Source organism: Lagenorhynchus albirostris, chromosome 11, assembly GCF_949774975.1.
Source record: "Lagenorhynchus albirostris chromosome 11, mLagAlb1.1, whole genome shotgun sequence".
Classification (NCBI taxonomy): Eukaryota; Metazoa; Chordata; class Mammalia; order Artiodactyla; family Delphinidae; genus Lagenorhynchus; species Lagenorhynchus albirostris.
The window spans coordinates 70,748,462-70,768,780 of record NC_083105.1 but is presented as its reverse complement, the minus strand read 5'-3'; the positions used below and the strand labels follow the sequence as shown (position 1 = coordinate 70,768,780).

The window sequence follows — 20,319 nt, the reverse complement described above, 5'->3', positions numbered from 1 at the left end:
CATGTAATTTGCTCAACTTTGGGAAAGACTCGTTTTTGGAAAGGTGTCGTTTTCTTCTGTCAGGTGGTACACGATGTCCAGTTATCTCCTGTGTGTGTGTATGCGTGAGTGTGTCATGTCAGCAGCCATTAATTCTCACTACTAGGTCCATTAAATAATTAGGGGCTGCTGGCATGGGCATGCTCTATCATTCCTGTTTTTGGTTTGTTAGCTGGCATAATTCTATAAAGAGAAACTTCCTCTCATCTACTATTTGGTTAGTCTAGTAGTACTGTTTATATAGGAAAAGCAAGGTAAATGCTGGATTCCTTTCTTTCATTTACTTCTCACTGAGCCCTCTTATATAGCACTCCAGATCTTGATGAACATCTCATATTTTGAATGCCACTGCATTTGAGGGGAGTAAACTAACATAAATTAAAAGCAATTAAAATAAACAACTATATCTTGAAATATATACCCACCCCAACATATGTTTTTACACTTTGATGAATTTGTTCCTAAGGATATTTGGGAAGATAAACATCTATTCTCTGTTTATTTTTAACCCGTACTCTTCCATATTATTACTGTCCAAGACAGATAATATCTAATCTATTTGCATTGTTAAAACATTGTTCAGGTTAACTCATTTGTCTCTATTTGCTTCAAACTTTATATTCTAATACAAGATTTCACAGTTTAGTCATTGGAAAAATCTAACCCTCACTCTCTATTGAAATTTAGAGAAATTTGGAATTATAGTTCTTTTTTTCAAATCACCTTTCAATTCTCCAGGATGAACCCATTAGGAGCAAAAGATGGAAACTTTCCAAGGTGCGTGGGCCAAGGGCAGCATTTGGTAAATGATTGGAGAAGCTGCCTTTGCTTCCTGAGATAGAAATTAGAGAATAGCAGAAATAGTAATGAGTAAAGAAAACAGCCAAAAAAGCTATTGCTGAAAGAATAGCTTTAATTTGAAATTTCTTACTTCACTGTTCGTTCTTTACATTTTTATGACTAAGAAAATATTTTAAAGCTGTGATTATTTAATTTTTCTTTACAAACCAACTACAAAATATTATAAGAAAGCCCCAATAAGCAACCATAGCTTCAATAATTGTTTCCTACTTAGCTTTCAAAACCTGTTGCATAAAGACTTTTATCAGTAAGGGAAGCAAACACTTTCATTGATAGATGAGTGAACCATCCTTGCCTTACTGCATTCTAATTCCTTGATCTGACTTTTTAAAGCACAGAATTTAAACATCTGAGAGTCATTAATTCTATCACAGCTCAGCAATATAGAATCCTTCAAAAAACCGTCAATGCTTGCTTTGAGGATGTGATCTCTAGCATAAGAACACTTCATGGGAAGTGGTGTAGAGAGTCAAAGAAAATTAAAATTTTAAAAAGCATCAAACATATATATTTTACAACTGCACCTAAGGAGGTTGCATCTGTTTGTGGCCACAACTGACTTTCACAAAGGTCCCCTCAAATACTTCCTCGAAATATCCTTTTCATAAAGGAATCAAAATAATTAATATTTACTACAAGTGGTTTCTAATTTGCAGGAAGTCCTGGTAAACTTTGTTCACATCAGATCCTCAATTATGATGCCGCTTTCATCTAGTTCTCTTAGCTTGGCTTTCATCCAGGCTGTTAGGTGAAATTAGGCCCAGAAAAATCGGATTATTACATCCCAAGGGAAATGACTGATAAGCAGCAGATGATTGCTTATCTCCTGGCTCCTTGCTGGTGTTGAGGTGTTGCTAGTTGCAAAGCCAATTTGTTAACAATTAGTACTCATTAGAAGCATTTCCTGTTATCGATTCTAAACATTTGACAAAGCACTTTTAGGAAATTGGACCCCCAAAAGTAGCTATCCATAAGTGTTGAGCAATTAAAAATCTTCAGGATCCAATGTAATTCCTAACCAGAGTCATCAGTTTCCAAGTAATTATTTTTGCTTTGGAACCCACCTGCTATCCTGTCCAGTTTAAAGATGTGCTGGTACAAGGACATACTTCTTAATTAGCAGAGGTTGTGGATAAGTCAGTACAGGAACAAAAGGAATTTTCTTTTATTATCTGCTTTAGCTGTTTGCAGCATATCTTTAAGGGACAAAAAATGCCAGCTTGCAATACAATATATATATTGCGACAGTATGAAATTAAATTCATTACTTCTATTATCTAAACATTTAAGTTTAGTTTTTAAGTCTGTGTTCACCTTTGTATATTATGAACTCTAAGTATAGAATCATAAATGGAGTCAATGTGTATTACATTAGAATTTAAATATTACCAGTGTCAGCTTTCTGAAATATTATATATGACTTTAATAAAATTAGCATAAATACTATATGCATTTGAAATTTTTCTCAGAAAAGTCATTGTGTTTATCTAATTTTTAAATATAGACCTGCATGTATTACAAGGCTGCAAATTTACATTCAATAGATATGCCCCATTATCTAATTAAAAAATTTATTATCTGTACAAGTATATCTACTGATACTTGCTTAAATGTTCTTTATTTAGATTAAGAAAATATGCCTTATTTCCTTCCTAGTAAGTAATGGTCTTTACATATAAACTATTCAGTTATTTTTGTAGGATCAGGATTAAAACTCTGAATGACACCCCCATCTTCTGTTCCTTTCCCACATCACTCCCCAAATTTTCCTTTGCCTCTGTGTTTATTTTATAAATTTAAATAATTGCTCCTATCCATCTTCCCCTAGACTTAATAATACTGAAAATATTTCTTCTAATTGTGACAAAACATGGAGATGTGAACTAAGTATAATATTTCTGTTTCTGAATTTCTTACTCCCATATTAAAAGCTTACATTAATGGAGAAATTAAGTGTATGTTCTTCTTTGAAATGCCCTATGCTCAACCTCTCTATCCTTAATAAACAGAGATGGTATTGACACAAGTGAATTTTGTTTAACCACACTACATTTGCTTCTTAATTAGTGAATATTCATCTGTCACCAGCAGCAGCTATGACACCCCTCCCTGCTAACATGTTCTGTCATAAATAATCAATGAGGTACTATTAATATTCATGAGCTGGAATCTGTGTAGTCATGTGCACTGATGCAGAGACAGGGGGAGTGTTGCCATGAACTGACTGGAAACTCTGTGTGTGTATCCGTGAGTGCAAGATACTTAGGGAAAGCGAAGAAGAGCATGCTGCTACACAGCACCCTGGCTTGTGCTTCCAGCTAACAGCGGTTTGTCTGTGTTTCTGGACTGAAGTGACTGATGAAAAACAGTAGTCAAGTCTGGAGGGTGATTCCCTTTCAGTTCACTTGCCTTTCAGTTCTGGGGAAATTAGAAGATTTGCTCTCTCTCTCTGCTTGTTAGAATGGGCTGCAATTTGTGCACTTTTCAGAAAAGAGAGGAACACTACAAACTGCTGTATGAAGTTTCCCAGGTGAGTGCAGGGTCTGTTACCAGCAACTAAATAGCCAGGCTTTGTGTTTGTCTGAAAAATGGTAAATGAACTGTGGCTAGCTTTATTTTTTCTTTCTGTAGATTTCAGAATGAAGGGCAGACTTGCTGGCTGGGGGCTTTTTATTTTGGTTTGGGGTGGCAGTTTTCAGCTTCCTTGCCACTCCCCCTTCAGATGACTTCCTGTGGGATTCTTTTTAACAATTTTTTGTATCTACTGCCAAGATGTCAGTTAAGTAAAAGGAGTAACACTGAGATCCATGTCTGTAATATTTTGAAGCCCCTCTTTCATTTTGGAATAGTGTTGACATTTGAAAATCAAATGTATCATTGTCTGCATAAATATTGGGATTTAATAGGTCTGTGAGCTCAGTTATTTGGAATAGACAGGAAAAGTTTCTTGCCAAATCTTGTTAGTCAGAGGAATTATTTGACTAATTAGGAATTTGTGCTTTGGTTTTAAGAGGAAGACCTGGTATATTTGTATTTTATGAGAAAAAAATACATGCTATGTCTCGGCTTGGATTAAAAAAGTAGATAAAGGAATTTTCTTATCATTTGTTCTTGGATCCTTTTTATAATTTCTTTGTTTAGCACTAGAAATTAATTTCAAGAGCTTATTACAATATTTGTATTGTAATAAAAAGGAAAAATGTGTGTAAATTTGGATGTCCCTTTAATGTATATCTGAGGGCTTTTCAGAATAAAAATAAGAAAATGATATTCCCAGCCTTCAGAGTTTTCATAGAATTCTATTAATTCACCATTTTATTTAGGCAGGTTTCCCTGGGGGTGTATGAAGTCCAAATTTCTTGTTTGGCAAAATAAAGTTTATTCCTCCTTTCTTCCGGTTTGTCCCAGATGTGACACACTACTACTTTTGTTTTTAGATGATATTGCTGATGAAAGACAGTGTTTGGGATGTTGGTGGTCTGTGGGCACAGCGGTCGCCAAGTGCCCACTGCCTACTGGTTCCCTCAGATTTCCCCCGACGTGATTCATTTCACAGTGGGCTAATTACAAAGTGGATTTGCTACACATGAAACAGCCTCCTTAGTTGCAATGTTAATGCACATTTTCATGGTAATGTGATCAGAGGCTCATTAGCCACTTTCCAAAATGATCCTCTGCATTAATTAAATATAAAAATGACTCCTTTATCACTATAGAGAGGAAAAGGAAGATTAACATTGTTAATTACACCAGGGGCAATACCTTTTGCTTCTCTTTTTACTATAAACTTGCGAGCCTAGGTTAAAATCATCTTCATTCCTAGATAAGCTCTCATCTGCTTGGACTCATGAAAACAGTCTCTAGGTGGAACACTTCCCTTTAGTTTGGTTTATAAGAGTTTGAGTTATACTATTGTTTTTCTTTGGGTGGTGGAGAAGCAGGGGAGTGGATTAATCAATCTAATTTTTCTCTGAATTACTAAATTGACATAAAAGTATAATATGGAGGAAGTAGTAGGTGGCATCTTCCCTGATTATGCCTCGGTTAAGTTGTTTATCTTCTGCTAAGAAATCAAGCCAGATTTCTGCATCCAGAAAGGACCACTGTGTTTGTTAAGGAAGCTTTGTTGTAGAATTTTAAAGTGCTTGTCTGTAGTTTTGCCTTTAAGTGCTTCCTAAATCTTGAGACAATAGATAAGCCATACTCTTTATTGCTTCCACCTGTACTCCTTCATCTATTTATTTTCTCTACTCCTGAATTGTAGTGCTTATGATCTTTAATAAAGGGGGTGAAAATGAAGTATTAGCTTCCATTTAACTGGCTTTTATTCGATAAGTTAAAACCCCAGCTTAAAGGTCTTGTGTGTGTTTTCCAAGGGGAGCCCTCCTACAGTTTGTCCTTAACTTTGCGCTCTATTTTATTGAGTTAATGGAATAGATAAGATATCAAAGGAAACCAGTGATAGGCTCATATCATACACTGGAGCCCCGTGTGGTGTTGCAGACTGGTTTCTATTTTTATTTGGAGGAGCAGCAGCTCAGAGCACACATGAAAGTGAGCATGTTCTTAACCAGGTGTTCACGAGGGCACATAGCTGCCCCCAGAAGAGAGGATACTATATACAAAAGTGACTTGGGATTGGAAGCCTGTGTATTTCTAGCTGGTAATATTAAAGCAAATTAGCTCACACAAACATCAACACCTGACGATCCAAATCATATGTATTTACTTATAGACGTAATTCCCAGGTCACCTGCCTTTTTGTTTCTTTTGTTATTATTTCTTACAAGCTAAGGCAAATTAAAGTTTATCAGGGGATGTGAAAATTTAAGACTAGCAGTGAATACTACCTACATGACCAAGAGCAAAAAGATTATTTCTCTGTAACAGAATCATTATGACATTGAACTTTTTAAAATTTTCTTTCTATATTTCTAGATTTTGCTATCTGATAACATGGGCCAAGTAGAATACAGTTTCAGATTTGTAACAAAAGCATACGTGCTCACTGAGGAGTCCAGTGAAACAATCAGAATAATGTACCTAGGTGTGAAATGAGGTCAAGTTTAAATTTGGTTGATATTTTTTGTTCCTAGAGGAGTTAAGGCTTTCAGTTGGCAGAAGAAAAAGAATGTTGCTTCAAGAAAATTATTTTCAGCTGGAGTTGGGCCAATCTGCCTCCAGTATGAACACAGTTGCGAGAATCTAGGGTTTGTGTAGATCCGGTAACCTTCATACCAAGCAATTTTCATGCATCTATTAACTCTTATATGTGCCAGGAACACAACTGTTATCTGCAGTGATTTATTTTATTCAAAGTAGGTTATTTATTAACCTCTTAAGAATTAATAAATGGGTAATTTGAACAAGGCCCTTCTATTGACACGAACTAAATTGCCTGTTTTGTACTAATCTGATTAAATAGCCAGCTGGACCAAGAGAGCTGTAGTAGCTTGTTAGGCATTTCGGACTTAAAAACAGATTTATTTATGAGGGAGATTGTATGGTAATATCTAAATCTGTTGACTTCTAAGTTTGATTTTTCATACATAAATCGAATGTAACTTTTTGATTGATTACATAATGGGAATTTATCAATGGGGGTGTTCATTGGTGTTGAACAACATGTTCCAAATGGGGACAGATATTGACTGGTTTGGCACAACTGGAAGGTCTCCCCACAACCTGCACCCATGAATTAGTATCAAAACTGAAATGGAACCTTCATGGACAGTGACAACAATTACAGTATTGACAGCAGCTGCCTTGGAACTGCTCCCACCTTGGAACTCTCATAGCATTTTGCTTGTGCTTTTTGAGTTTCTTGTTTTTTACATTCATCTGTCTGGTATTACCGTCAAGTGTGTGTGACTGAATTGTGCACTCCTTGAAGGCAGGTCAGGTGCTTGACTGTCCTTTAACCCCCACCCTGCCAGCAGACACTCACTGAGTCCCACCATGGTTCCTTGAAAGACCATAGCCTCTGCCTCAACCATAGCTTCTAGTGAAAGACCATATCACTCTGCCTGCCTCTCTGCCCCATACCTAACAGCTGATTAAACCAGGAGCAGTCACCTAGTACATGAAGTTGAGGGTGCAATTAGATTTTTTTCAGTCTCAGAAATATTTATTGGGAAACAGGCCATTACGAAGGGGATTAGAATGCAGAGGGAGAAAGAGAGAGATCGAGAGAGGGAGAAGGCTTTAAGTAGACTGGGAAGCTTGAGGGTCTGTGGTCCACCAGATCTACAAGGATAAAATATATTGAGAATCAGAGACACTTGAGAAAGTGTCTCTATGAGCACATGGGTCATGAGAAAGAGAAGCGTAAATGATAAATAGCAAGTCTTCAGAGAGGGCTCATTTCCCCAGTTCCAGTACGTTTCTATAATAAATTCTCCATTCATTTTAACTTTCTTGAATGAGGTTATCTATCCTTTACAATCAGAGGAAAAAATGAGGACACATCACAATAATGTCTTGCTTTTGTCAACCAATTAGCAGCTGCCTTAAACTCTAGCCGTGCTGTTCAGTTCAATAAACTACTTTCAGTAAGCTTCAATTGTCCAATATGTGCCAAGTCCTCACTTTTTCCATGGGGGATGCAAAGACAGATGTGACAGTCTTTGCTTTTGAGAAGCACACTATGGCAGTAGAAGGAAGACACAGAAGCAGAGAATTTTCATATAATGTGATAAGTGAAAATGTTGAATTAACAGAGATGTTGACAGACTTCAGGAAGAGTGCAAAAGGACTCGATGCGGGGTGGGGGCGGGCATTAGGGGGGATGAGAAGGGAGAGAGAATCAAAGAGATAGAAGGGTAAAGAAGTCCATGGAGGTGGCAAACAGGTGCTAGGTGTGAATGGACCTGGAGTAGGGGAACTACAAGCGACAAATGTTACTAAAACCTCAAGTAGCAGGCAAGCTCTAGAACATGGCCTGAGAGGTGGTGGGCAACACCAGGCTTTGGAGAGTATCCCATGTCCCAGGATTGTGTCTGTTTGTTGGTTTGTTTGTTTTTAAAGAGGGAGAAATCACTCTGTTAGAAGTTAAGAGTGTAGACTTGGCTGTGGTGTGTGTCTGGGGACATTGGGCTTGGGTTGGGGATGGGGTAGGTACCATAGCAAAACTACAAGGGAGGCTAATTTGGAGGCTGTTGCAGAGTTAGTTAGTGATAGAAATCATGTAAAAGCGAGGACAGAATTCAGACCCTGAGGAGGTAAATTCATTAGGCTTCTGGCTTGTGAGACCAGGGAGGTATAGTGAAATTTACAGAGGAGAAATAAAAGAAGGGAAGTGAGTTCTGGAAAGAGGAGAGAAGGCCACTGAGTTCATCATGGGCTATCTGAGCAATGCTGGCAGACAGTGAATATTCAAAATGAAGACCTGGCATATATGTGTTCGGTGGATGAGATCACCCAGAAGGATATAAAAAGTAAGGAGAAAAACTGAACAGTGAGGAGAGTTGTGAACCAAGGACACAATATTAAGAAACACAAAAAGGAGAAGAAAGAAAAGGAGAAAAAGTGAAACTGTTATAGAGTGAGAAGGAAGAGAAGAATAGTGGGAGAAGCCAAGCAGAGAAGGTATTTAAAAAGGAGTGGCCAATGTGGTCAGACAGGATAAGAACTGCAGTGTCTTTGGATATGAAAATTTGTGGTATGCTGCCCGGGTGCCTCTTCAGGAAGGACTTGTTGCCCCAGCTGCTGAGAGCACTGTCAGCCCCTCAGGGACTGTCTTATCTGCAGAGAGCCCCTCACCCAAGGTTATTCCCCTCCCAGGAGGCTCAATCTCTCCAATGGCAGATGGATGCAAGTTTACATGGGCCTGGGCATCTCAGCCTGAATTGGGACCCTCTGAAAGGCAGCTCGAGCTCCAGAGCTCCCTGCAACTGTTGTTGGGCCTGCATCATAGTTCAGTTCTCCTTCCGCCCAGTCCTGCTTCTTTTTCCTCCCTTCCACAGAGGGAATGCTTCTCAGCTCTTTCCCACTAAATTCTGTCGCAGAATTGGCTTCCTGGAGAACCTAACCTGGAGCGAGGTCAGTGGTGACAATTACAGAGCATCTAAATAGAGAAATGTGGACAAAATCCAGAAACTGGTGGATTCAAAGATGAGGCCGACTGCACTTTCAAGAAGTTTCTCTGGGATAAGGCAGATTATAAAAAATGGAGTTACTACTAACATTGGAGTACGAATTTTTTTAGCCCAGATTTTTTTAGAATGCAAAATAGCTTAAAATTGTGAATGTTAAAAATGAAAGTCGCCTTTACTTCTGCTTTGAAAAGTAAGATAAATTGATTTCACATTTGAACTATGATGTGCATAGGGTGGTGATAATATAGTGATTAAAAAATAAAACATGTACATTTAGTTAGATTTTACTTTATCCAAGCCTTTTGAAGAAAACCTTAAATGTTAGAGCAGTTTTTTTGTTTTTTTGTGGGTTTTTTTTTTGCGGTACAGGGTCCTCTCACTGTTGTGGCCTCTCCCGTTGTGGAGCACAGGCTCCGGACGCACAGGCCCAGCGTCCGTGGCTCACGGGCCCAGCCGCTCCGCAGCATGTGGGATCTTCCCGGACCGGGGCACAAACCCGCGCCCCCTGCATCGGCAGGCGGACTCCCAACCACTGCGCCACCAGGGAAGCCCTGTTAGAGCATTTTTGATATGAATAAAAATAAATATCTTAATGATTTAGGTAGGTTTAATAAATGAAGTGCCTTTCTCTACTATAAGGATCAGAATATCACATATTTTTTTAAATGTATACCTTTAATTTCTTCAAATTTTCACTACTTATTGAATTGTTCTAGACCCAGGAGAAGATCAGCTACCTCTAGGTGCATATCTTTCTATTTAGAGGAAATACTGGAGGAAAACATTTTCACTGGTTCCATGTTACACACAAAGGAGACATGTTGCTGAAAACTTAGCTAATAGATATGCTGAGATATTTGACTCTTCAGCTCACCTGAATTTGCTAGTTAAGTGGGATAATCTGATTAGAAAATTCTTTAATTTCAATATTTGTTGAAAATAGTTCTAAAATACATTATTTTATTTACATGATTACATAACATATGCACATATTTATTCACTTCCAATCCTGTTAGATAGTAGCAAATGGGCTGCTTATCTTTAGCAAATTGTGATTTCAGAACTTTACAAGAGGAACTATTTATGAAGATTAACTGATAGTGAAAAATCTTTACACAACAGCCAATCACTGTTCAATAAATTCATTTTATGTGGGTATATTTTCATATATTGAATTTTTACAGGTCATTTACTAGGTATTCAATCAATCCTATTAAATGGTTAAGAAAGATACAAAAATTAAATCACTAGGTACTCAAGTAGAGGCCCTAGACTGTAGTTCTATGAAGGATTCTGCCCTTGAAAAGTTTATAATTTGTGAAATAAAGTTGAGCAGGTTGCCCAGAACAAGCTCTGCCTCAATCACTGTTTTCTCTCATAACTCTTTCTGCGGCACACACCATAAGAATTTTAGGTGTTATTCTTAATAAATGTCTTCTTCTTGTGACTAATAAGGATTTAGGTACCACTGGGTGGTAATGTTGTCTTCAGATTTAGAATTCTAGGTAATTCAAATACAACTGTGATTTTCATATCTTAATGCAACATTTCCAAAGTCATCCATATAACCTGCTCCGTCCATCTCCATCTCCCTTCCAGCTGTATTCGTTCCTTCTCTCTTAATTCTTTCACTCCCAATGTGGAGTAACAGCTTTAAAGTTTATTATGAAGTATTCTTTGTTTCTTTCAACAAAAAGCTTAAAAGGTAGCAGCCCCATATTCTGTGTTCCAACATATAACATCTAATTGCTAATTTGTGCCATTTTGTAACAAGCTATAAATCTTGCTTAATGGTAGTTTGGGTCCTAGTGAAGAATATCCCCTCACTGCTGCTTTATGTAGCTTTTTAGAAATACTATAGGAAATTTTTAGAAACTTGCTCTCATCTCACTGGAAATTAGATTTTTTCTGAGCTAACCTTTTACTTCTAAGGCTCTTAAGGGTCTGTCTCAGGTACCTTTACTTAAATAATAAAAAGTTAAAAATTCTTTTCAAGGGTATATGAACAAAGAGAATTACTAAGTATGGTTTAAAAAATAATAAACCCATGGATTAAAGACCACTATTGTAATCAGTGATAGTAATATTTTCCTATAATTGAATTATGGTAGAATTCAGATATTAATGTTTTTTGATGTAAAGGAAGGTTTGGGAAACTTTGAGTAACCACAAATAATTACTCTGTACCCGCTTTGCGCTCAGTACTGTGCTAGATAGCAACAGAGGTTGCAAAAGAAGCATAAGCTAAGAAGCCAGTCTTCAAAGTGTTTAATCACAAAGCAATTAGAATATAAATGTGGAAATGTACAACCCTAACGTAGCAGACATTACAGAGAAAGGGCAGTTCTATATGGGTAAGGATAATCTAAGGGTCTTCATGGTTGTAGTCCTTATTTAGAGTGGCTTAGATTAGGAGCCAAGGTTTATTTTTAAATTCAGCATAATTATTGTATATCCAGTCAGCCATGTAGTATGTTTGGTGTCCAGGATTTATTGTAAAAGCAAAGTCATAGGATATTACTAATTGGACATATTTAGGGAAAATGGGACAAACGGCCTGACCAAAGCAGGATATGGGATGAACAGAGTTGAGTATCTTGATCTTCCTGCAAAAATGAATGGACTTGGTGCCAGGCATCACTGCAGGGCTCTATAAACCATAAGGATGCAATCAAATAGCATCTCTGAAGTCAATTTAAATGATAGAATATGTATAAATATTGTTTTCTTGGCACTTTATTTAAAAGAGCACAGCCATGCTAAGTTGATTTGCAATGGATAGATTTTGCCATTCACTCCTTAAGTGTGCTCTATATTTCCTTAGCGGCTCATATTTTTGTTTGTTTGTTTGTTTGAAGTTGGTTCTGCCTATGCAGTTGTGAATCTCACTTTTAAGACAACATGGAAAATAGTGCCCAAGCACAATGTGATACATAGGAGAGGCACTGAGCACAGAAGAACAGAGCCTTTGGAATCAAGCAATAGCACCACTTATTTCCTCTCTGACTGTGAATTAGTTACTTAACTTCATTGAGCCTTTGTTTAATTGATTAATATCAACCTTGAAGGGTTTTATTGAGGATTAAATGAGATATATTTAAAGGGCATAACACATTATGGGGATGCCATAAATGGTAACTTTTGAGGTTATGATCTCATTTCAGTGACCCTGTGAGTTAGCTAATATTGTCCCCATTCTACAAATGAGAAGACCAAGGCACAAAGTAATCAAACGACAAATTCATATTGTCAGCAAGTAGAACACCTGAAATTCAAACTGGGATTTGCCTAATGCCAAAGTCCATGTTCATTTTATTATAAATATCAAATATTCTTCTCCCTTTGAGCTTTCCATACTTATTCACTAAACTGATCCATAAATACTGAGCTCCTGGCACATCATAGGTCCTCAATAAACATCTGATAAAGGAAGAAGGATAAAGAAATGGGAGGGAGGGAGGAAAGGATGAAGAAAGGCAGTGGGATAATAGATGCTATTTATATTTCTCCTCAGAGGGTTCTACAGAGATGGCCTTTTCAGTATAACAAAGAGAAGCAGGTCCTCTCTACTACCACTTTCTCCATCTGTTTTAACAGCTTAAATCAAATTGTCTCACCTATGAGAGCCCGTCAGTATGGGAAAGTGACTTGACACTCCCACTTTTGAGAGCTTGAAAGCCTTTCCCCACTTTCCCATAAATCTATGCCTGGCATGAATGATCCTTCACAACCTGCTGTCTTTCCTCATACATTCCTAACAGCCCAAATTTTCACCAAACCAAACTATAATTTCTTATTTGAAAACAACGTGATTTTCCCCATCTCTTTGCTTTCCATTGAAATGTCCCTTTTTCCTAGTGTGTTTTTCATACCCCTACACATATATTGATAAAAACCCTAATCCTTTGCAACTCAATTCAAAGCTCACCATCTGGGAAGTTCTCTCTGAACCCAAGACAGAGTAGGTTGTTCTTCCCAAAGCTCCTCCGGAATTTGAAATATAGTCAGATCCTTCCGTATTTATGTTTAGTTTTTCTGCATCTCTGCATTTCTACCATATCATACAGTGCCTGGTATTTAATACAAATCGGATCAAGGAATAGGAGTGGGGATATAGCTACAACTGCATTCACAAAAGAAAGCTTTTGTTTCCAGTATTCACTGAGTTCTCTTTGAAAACAAGATGATTTGAGAAACTACAAAATTATATATTTTCTTGATTTTGAAGGTGTCATCTGTTTTATGGTATTGTTACTTGCAAGGCTCATCATCAAGTGTAAGGACAGCTGGGGGCATGCAGAGTTGACAAGCTACCACCTTTAATATCCGTATTGATTGCATGCTGCATCCCCATTTCAGAAACAAGAAGATATTGGGGAGAACTCACATCTTAAAACTAAGGAAAAATTGTCATTGCTTTTCTAAACGAAACAAACAAACTAAAAACAAACAAGCTCTATCGGCCCTTCTTTCACCCCTACTGCACTCCTATTCCCTGACCTTTTCTACCAAACTGAGTATTTTATTACCCAGGTGGATTCAGCATATCAGGTCCTTTTCTCAAAATTGCCAGTCATGATGGATAATGATACAATTTTTATTCCTCAATTATCAAACTGGTCAATATACCTTGCTGTCCTTTCTTCCTAGAATTTCCCATTGCCTTTTAGCTCACTAAGTTGTAGCCCTCCTCAAAGCTTGGGTCAGGTACCACCTTTTCCAGGAAATCTTCCTGGAGTCCCTGAACTTAAGAATACCCCCTCCTTTTTCCTTCCAAGGTAACCAGTGCTTACCTCTGTCATAACATGTACCAAATGGTATCCTTTCTCAATTTACTTGTTTGTGATTTTCACTGGTCTCTGAATCTCCGGAGGGCAAAAACCCTGTTTTCAATCTAACTCAGTACCCACATAGATGTTTCTTGAGTAAAGGATGAATGGCTAAATTCCAAGTGAATTCTGTGTACAGGGCAATTTGTTGAAGGTGATATAAAAGCAGAATAAGATGAGATCCCTGCCCTCAACGTGTTTACTGTTGCACAGTCTCCAGTAATACACACTTGTTCACAAATAACTATAATGCAAGATATTAGTTCTATGAAAGAGAGAGAGAGAGGAACAAGGTATCGTGAGATGTCATAGTGATAATGATTTACTATATTATAGATAAAAATAAAGTGTCTAAAATATAATATGTATATATCATATAAAGCAAAACAGTGTTTTGTGTGCGATGAGATGAATTGATTATTGATTTAGTAACTGTCATGTTTCTTCATTTGCTGCTTTCCATGCTGTAAAATTGAATTAGCATTGGGATTGACATATATACACTAATATGTATAAAACAGATAACTAATAAGAACCTGCTATATAAAAAAATAAATAAATAAAATAAATTTAAAAAACAACAAAAAAATTGAATTAGCTATTTTGTGTAAAAATGGCTTAATACCTACTTCTTTTTATTTATATCCATCACTGAAATAGTAAACTATGGCTAAATTATTACAATATTCATTTTATCTTTGTCCCTCCTTACTATAAAAAGAATTCAAAGTGATCATTATAAAATACACTGCAAAATGTCTGAATTCTTCCTGATGATGTTGCCTTTGGTTTCATAATTACTCTAGCACCAATCTGAGAATTTGTCCAAGTGCAGCTATCCCAGTAACGGTCATATAAAGCAAAGAGTAGCCTAAGAAGACCATGAAAATCATTTTTAAAACTTTAAGCTTTAAGTAAAACCTAGTCTAATTCAATAATATACTAAAAATAGATTTTTTCAATAACTCAAAACCATATTTATTTTACTTATTAGACATTATTACTTGTAAAGTGAGGATATTCTTTGAGCCATGAGGAATATAACGATAGTAAAGATAATGCCCCTCCTATACCCAATATCAATGAAGCTTTTCAGGAAACTAACTCAGTGACCCCCAGATAACTTGAGATAGAAAACTCAGATAGGGTAGAAGTTAAGATTTTGAATTTGAAAAACTCAGGATTTTAATCAGGATTAATTCTCTATTGCCACAAAATTAGTTCTAAACTGTAACAGAAATGCCCGATCAAAGTCTTATCCAGATTCTAGGGTAATCTAAAGAGGGAGGCAAAGAAGAATTTACTGTCTTGTTTGTGGTGATCATTTTAAGAACTAAATATAAGGGTGGTGTCTCTACTTGAGGGTAAATTACTCTTAATTAACCTTCAAGAGTTTGTAAAAATAAAATAAAAATTAAAAATATTTTCAGAATTGCACTACATAATATTTAATGCAGTTGGTAGAACCTAGAGAAAGTAAGTCAATGACTGTACTCCATGCAATAGTCATATTTCACTGGATGTGAAATGTAGACTAAAAAGTGTTGGGAAGTATTTCCTCCTGAACTGGCATAGATTAGATGGCTTAATTTAGTCTTTTCCATTCCACCTCCTGAAATAAAACATCACCAATAAAAAAAAAGTTATCTTAGCAGATGCATAAAAATCACAGATTCATTTCTATGATGCTCATCTGCACAGTAGATTATTCACAGATATATTTGAGAGGAGCCTGTGACTGTTAATTCTTTTTCAGATGTGTGGGTCCATTTGGATACTACGTATTCTAAAATGCTGTTAAAACTAAGTTAAATATTAATTTAGAAAGAAGTGGCCTTACGAATCTTTCATACTGTCATTTCAGTCTCTTGAAAGCAAGGTAGCTAGGTCCTAAATCTCAGGAAAATGAAACTGTGGTTTCATAACTGATTAAAAACAACAGTGATAAAAAACATTTAAAGCAAATGCTATCTATAAATAGCCTCCTCAGCAATTTCTATGTAAGGTCGCATTCATCAGGTGGTCCTCTTAATGGATTATCATTTTCTGGCTAATTGACACCTCGTCTGTGACTGATGAACTGACCATTGGCATCACTGAACTACCCAGTAACACTGTTATCAATGTGCTGATGACTGCTCCCCAGAGCTTCCCCATAAATACTCGGTTCCCCATAAATGCCTTTATTTATTTATTTATTTATGCCCCATAAGTACCTGGTTCTCACTTTCCACAACAACCAGAAAATCATTTTAAAACTGGGCCCTTGCTTTGAAGTTTGCTTTGATGGCTTTGAAGTATTCACAGCTTTCCAGCTAGTATTATCTGTGTTTCATAGATCACAGAAAATCCTGAGAGAGGGAAAAAAAAAAAAAAAAAAGGCACTATTAATTTGAGACGTAGAATCTTCCACTGATATTTTTCAAATAGATTTAGTTTGAATTTTAGATATCTTGTTATAAAGTGTTACTTTTAGACAGTGCATATGAGACAAATGTCTAACAGGACCTTAAAGAAATAGCCACATAAATTTTACTAAAAACATCATAGTATTCATAAGTGGGAACCAATGAGTGGTCATATATACGATGCCTAGTGTTGCCTTGAATCCCTCAAAAAGGAAACTGTCAGGACTAGTAAATGGTACCTCAGCCCCTGAGTGTGTTTTAATACAATTTGATTAGTTCCTGGATTACATAAAGATACAGAGGCCCACAAGAATCAAACAGCATTTAAATTATTAAATATCATATGGTTTACATTTTTTATGTTATATAAAAAAACATCTTTTTGTCTGTGTAAATCCTAGCAAAGTAACAGTACATTATTTACCAATTGTGAATATGAATATCTGTGGTTATTTCATTCAGCCCAGTATTTAAATTACCTTAATTCTCCACAAAGAAAAAATGGCTCTTTGATTATATATACTGTCAGGTTACATGGCCTGGGAAACAGGCTCTGAGACAAAGATTTGTACATGAGATGCTTAAGAGCTTTCTCAGGAACAACACCTGTGTGGGAGTGAAAGCAGTAGCATCAGGCAGAAGGAAGAGTAGACTGGAATGCAATCCCAACAGAGACCTCAGATAACGGCAAGGGTTGCTGTGAAGCTGGGATGACCCTTCAGAATTGTTCCCATAGCCTGGCTTTGCACTCTTGCATCATCTAATCTTTGGAGGTGGCGGCTCCTGGTGAGCAGGCATAGCTTTGCACAAGGCCGTTGATTCCCTTTGGCTGAGGGCAGCACCCAGAACAGGACAAAGCTCTGAGGCAGCAGCACCCATCGCCCCCAGGGGCTGGGTAAGTGAGTGCCTCGGTCCTGAAGGTGGAATCTCAGTGCTCAGCAAGCATCCATTGCATATACCAATTCATCCTGTAATATAGGGGCATAATTTCTAGGCTATAATAAAAGCCCCCTTCCAAAGGAATTCTAATCACTTATAAGACAACGTCAGGTTCCTTAAGGTTAGATTGTCTTTCTTTTCTTTATCCACTTTTTTGTCAGATTAAATCATTTTCTGCAGTTAAGAGTGTCATCGGAGCATATTTTGAGAATGTGACTTTGAAAGTCTGACCTGTAGAAATGTGATAAATTGTGTTTGGAGATTGATTTTGTTGACTGCTAATACCAAATCACGGAGCACCGTAGTTTCACTTACTAAATATTGCCCAGGCTATATTGTTGCACCCTGGGCTGCCACAGTCACCTCATCAGGATATTTTCTGTCCTGTGACTAGTGGCTTCAAATATACTCATCCATCTTCTTGTCCTATTACATTTTGTGTGACTGATGTTCTGTACCCATTAAAATTGATGGGAAAGAACAAAGAGAAGAAAAATGCGCCCTTCAACTAATTACTTCTCTGAAGGAGCGAATGAGAATTCTCTAGTACCAACAAGAGATTTAGACTGGTGGGTTTTCCCCCATTTATTAAGTGCTTTAATTAGCTAGGTTTACTAAACAGAGTCCCCTATTTATAAAACCACATTACTCAGTATGCTTTAAAATTCAACCTCCCTCTGAAATATTTGATCTTTATAAGGCGAATTAATAGCTGTTACATTGTTTATAGTCAGGAGTCATTTTGGTGACTTCTCAGTACTAGAATCAATTAGATCAGATGCCTTCAATGTCAGATTTTTTTCCCCTCTCATAAGCTATCCTAATGGCTCCTTTTATATTCTGTGCTAGCTGATAATTAAATTTACTATTATTGTAAACTGAAGCCAAAACCACAGTGATTTTGGAAGGCCCAACCATCCTAGGTCTTTCTTGGATCTGTTGAATGTTATCTTTTTTCTCAACAAATTGCGGAATAGCAAGGTATTTCTGCAGTGCTCGCAAAACATTTGTTTAATTACAACATGTAATGTGTTAAGGGAAGGGAAACCTGCCCACTTGCAGTTACCAGGCTTTGGCCTCTACACCTCATTTCTCCTCGTGTTCCTGTGTTTGAGTTACAGGAAACAGTGTGGACTTATTTCTTAAGTGACAGGAGAACTTCACACTTTTTAAAATAATTTGACCAAAGAAATTATTTTGGAATTACCTTAAGAGAATCCCACTGCCCAGGGATCAAAGGGGTTATTTGAATACTATGGATAATATGGTCCAAGGAAAGTCAGGAAAGTAAAAAACATTCTTCCATATTGACCTTGGTCACAAGGATGGCAGGAGCTATTCTGAGACTTTGACCATAGGAACATGTCTGTGAACAGCTGTTACATTGGATGTGGCCTAGCGCGTTTACATTTTTAGCAATAATGCTCATGTGCTATACAAATACCTGGACCAACTTTGGGGCAAATGGAACTAATCAGACTACAGTCAGCTCCTTTCACTTATGTAAAAAAATGGTCTCAATTAACACCATCCAAGAGAAATTTCTGTGTTGATGGGAGTATTCTACATCTGTGTTGTTGAGTAGTATGGTAGCCACTAACCCACTAACCACAGGTGGGTATCAATTGGTTAAAATGCGGCTAATGTAACTGAGGAACTGAATTTCTGATTTTATTCATTTTAGTTAGTTTAAATTTCAGTAGCCACATGTGGCTAATGACTACTGCATTGGATAGTGCAGTGAGGCTGTTGCACTGGATATGATTAAGGAATCATATCCAGTGCAATAGACTTTAAGATTTTATAACCTTAAAGTTTACAGTTCAATTTTTATTCTATCCTAGCATTTTAAAAAATCTTCTGTTGATTTCTTTTGTGAGGTGGGTATTTTGTTAAAACATGTACTGCTTCTTTAAAAACTGAAATAAAATATAAGCTCAGAAAACAAGCATAAAAAATAGGAATCTGGGCTTCCCTGGTGGTGAAGTGGTTGAGAGTCCGCCTGCTGATGCAGGGGACACGGGTTCGTGCCCTGGTCCGGGAAGATCCCACATGCCACAGAGCGGCTGGGCCCGTGAGCCATGGCCACTGAGCCTGCGCGTCCGGAGCCTGTGCTCCACAACGGGAGAGGCCACAACAGTGAGAGGCCCGCATACCGCAAAAAAAGAAATAGCAATCTTATGGAGTAGCCTACAAAGAGTTGTCTTAGAAACTAGAACACTGAAAGAACCCCCTCACAGAAAAGTGTTTAGTAAACATTTTGGTAGTAAAATTTCACACACACACACACACACAAAAACACCAGTCTTGCCATTTTATAACTTACAGATCTTGAAAGCCTGAAATCTGGGTCATTGTACATTAGTGGTGGGAATAAAGAATGAATTCATTTTAATCCAAATACAAAAGAGTTGTGTTTCTAGGCCTCAAAAAATTATCATCAGTTGGGGCATTCTGAGAAAAACAGTTCCCTTTCAACTGTAACAACAAAAATAAAATAATAAAATGACAAAATAAATAGCAGTATAATTAGAGAAGCAGTTTGTACTGAACCTCCTTTCACACTCTTCCCCAGTTGTAGGATTCCGCCCATCAATCATATACAGATCTGATAAATACTTGTGAAGTGCTCTTTCTTCCAAGGCCTCATTAGTTCATTTTGGCTCTAATATTTTCTATTATGTGAGTATTATTTTACATATATTCAATATTTACTACAAGGTATGTGCAATTCAGACTCATCATTCAGTAGTAAACCAATCTCCTTTGAATATAAATGTACTCTTTTAACCTGGTAAGAGTATCACAAGCCATTCATTCACTTCAAATCCTAAGTTGTGAGTCATTGTCTACTCACCTGTGTCCCACATTCTCTTCTCCCAACCAACATATTCAAATTGTCAAGTTCTGTGATTCTTCCTCTATAATATTTTTCACCTCCACTTCTCCTTTCCTTTACTGCCAATCTTCTCGATTTATTGAATCCACACTTTTCTCCACTCCTAACGTATATCGATCCTGGTCTCTGCTCTTCAAGTCATCTTCCACCCACTGCCAGTACATTGTTCTTCAGGCTCCTTTGCTCAAAAGTCTTTCCTGACAGCTTTCCACTATCTGCAGGACACAGTCCTGTTATACCAGTTACAC

The 20,319-nt window shown here is 37.1% G+C and overlaps 1 protein-coding gene across 1 annotated transcript in view; it reads left to right on the top strand.

Moving 5' to 3' along the window:
• The window catches only part of PDZRN4 (PDZ domain containing ring finger 4), a 380,579-nt gene that overhangs the window by 232,459 nt on the left and 127,801 nt on the right, over positions 1 to 20,319 (top strand). The gene's annotated exons all lie outside the window — the stretch shown is intronic.